Raw genomic sequence first — 2,845 nt, 5'->3', positions numbered from 1 at the left:
AAAAAAGAAATCGATTAAGCCATGTCTGTCTGTCCGTCCGTCTGTCCGTCTGTCCGTCCGTCCGTGTACACGATAACTCGAGCAAAAATTGAGATATCTCAACGAAATTTGGTATGTAGGTTTCCCTTAATCCAAGGTAGGTTGGTATTGAAAATGGGCGAAATCGGACTTTAACCACGCCCACTTCCCATATAACGGTAATTTCCAGAAATACGAAAACTGCGATATTTTAGTAACTACTAAAGATAATTCACTCAAAATTGATATTTATAATAAGTTTTAGACGAAAAATAAGAATATTACAAATTTTTGGAAAATGGGCGTAGCCACGCCCACTTATGGTTATATGCGTATATCTTGGTAACCGCTGCACCAATTTCTTCCAAACTTGGCACAGTTGTTGGCCTTCGCACAACATACTAAATGGCCGAAAATTTTTAAAATCGCTCAATAACCACGCCTACTTCCCATATAACGGTAATTTTCAGAAATACGAAAACTACGATATTTTAGTAACTACTGGAGATTATTCGCTCAAAATTGATATTTACAATAATTTTTCGACGAAAAATAAGAATATTATAAATTTTTTGGAAAATGGGCGTAGCCACGCCCACTTATGGTTACATGTGTATATCTTCGTAACCGCTGCACCAATTTCTTCCAAACTTGGCACAGTTGTTGGCCCTGGTACAGCATACCAAATGGCCGAAACTTTTTAAAATCGGACAATAACCACGCCCACATCCCATATAACGGTAATTTAGAGAAATACAAAATCTTCGATAAATCAGTAAATATTGAAGCTAATTTATTCAAAATTGAATCTTGCAACAATTCTTTACCAAGAAATACGTCTATGGTAAAATTTTGGAAAATGGGCATGGCACCGCCCACTTATGATCACATATATGTATATCGGTAACCGTTCTACCAATTTGTACCAAACTCGGTGTGGTTATTCTGCTTGCCACATATAAGCAAAACGTTGAAAATTATTGAAATCGGACTAAAATAACGGCCGCTTCTCATATAACGGTAAATTTCAGAAATGCTTGAAACTTCAATATTTCGAAATTGAAGGACGCTAATTTACTCAAAATTGATACACCCCGGCTTACCATCTAGCGGAAGGTTTCGGAAAGGTGAAAAAACATATTTAATACTTGCGCCGGGTATTTAATGTTCGGCTCCGCCCGAACTTAGACTTTCTTACTTGTTTCATATATTTTTAATATTCCAAATGCATTTGCTTTCGAAAAAGCATATCTTGTTATTCAACCGCATTTTCAATACGGTGTTTACATGATGTGATTTTACAGGCAACTTTCAGTTGAAAGCAACAATCGGTGCAAGTTTCACGATGGCTGAGTGTGCTAAGCACTGGCGGGTCATTCGAGAGATCTGAGGTTTGACTCCTTGGGCAGCGGATTTTTTTCTTTTTTTATATAATTATTATTATTATTTTTTATTTAACTTTCTTATAATTTTTATATTTTATTGTTCTAAAAAGGAAAATATATACGCATATTTATTTAACTTAATTTGATTTTTAGAAAATTACTAACGGGTGATTTTTTTGAGGTTAGGATTTTCATGCATTAGTATTTGACAGATCACGTGGGATTTCAGACATGGTGTCAAAGAGAAAGATGCTCAGTATGCTTTGAAATTTCATCATGAATAGACTTACTAACGAGCAACGCTTGCAAATCATTGAATTTTATTACCAAAATCAGTATTCGGTTCGAAATGTGTTTCGCGCTTTACGTCCGATTTATGGTCTACATAATCGACCAAGTGAGCAAACAATTAATGCGATTGTGACCAAGTTTCGCACTCAGTTTACTTTATTGGACATTAAACCAACCACACGAATGCGTACAGTGCGTACAGAAGAGAATATTGCGTCTGTTTCTGAGAGTGTTGCTGAAGACCGTGAAATGTCGATTCGTCGCCGTTCGCAGCAATTGGGTTTGTGTTATTCGACCACATGGAAGATTTTACGCAAAGATCTTGGTGTAAAACCGTATAAAATACAGCTCGTGCAAGAACTGAAGCCGAACGATCTGCCACAACGTCGAATTTTCAGTGAATGGGCCCTAGAAAAGTTGGCAGAAAATCCGCTTTTTTATCGACAAATTTTGTTCAGCGATGAGGCTCATTTCTGGTTGAATGGCTTCGTAAATAAGCAAAATTGCCGCATTTGGAGTGAAGAGCAACCAGAAGCCGTTCAAGAACTGCCCATGCATCCCGAAAAATGCACTGTTTGGTGTGGTTTGTACGCTGGTGGAATCATTGGACCGTATTTTTTCAAAGATGCTGTTGGACGCAACGTTACGGTGAATGGCGATCGCTATCGTTCGATGCTAACAAACTTTTTGTTGCCAAAAATGGAAGAACTGAACTTGGTTGACATGTGGTTTCAACAAGATGGCGCTACATGCCACACAGCTCGCGATTCTATGGCCATTTTGAGGGAAAACTTCGGAGAACAATTCATCTCAAGAAATGGACCGGTAAGTTGGCCACCAAGATCATGCGATTTGACGCCTTTAGACTATTTTTTTGTGGGGCTACGTCAAGTCTAAAGTCTACAGAAATAAGCCAGCAACTATTCCAGCTTTGGAAGACAACATTTCCGAAGAAATTCGGGCTATTCCGGCCGAAATGCTCGAAAAAGTTGCCCAAAATTGGACTTTCCGAATGGACCACCTAAGACGCAGCCGCGGTCAACATTTAAATGAAATTATCTTCAAAAAGTAAATGTCATGGACCAATCTAACGTTTCAAATAAAGAACCGATGAGATTTTGCAAATTTTATGCGTTTTTTTTAAAAAAAAA

General features: G+C 37.8%; 1 protein-coding gene across 1 annotated transcript in view; it reads right to left on the bottom strand.

Moving 5' to 3' along the window:
• The window catches only part of LOC118742948, a gene marked incomplete in the record, with an annotated part of 403,480 nt that overhangs the window by 368,455 nt on the left and 32,180 nt on the right, over window positions 1-2,845 (bottom strand).

This window comes from Rhagoletis pomonella, unplaced genomic scaffold (genome assembly GCF_013731165.1).
Source record: "Rhagoletis pomonella isolate Grant_MI unplaced genomic scaffold, Rhpom_1.0 Rhpom_scaffold_00001, whole genome shotgun sequence".
Taxonomy (NCBI): Eukaryota; Metazoa; Arthropoda; class Insecta; order Diptera; family Tephritidae; genus Rhagoletis; species Rhagoletis pomonella.
The sequence above is the reverse complement of the archived record's forward strand: the minus strand, read 5'-3'. Positions and strand labels throughout refer to the sequence as shown.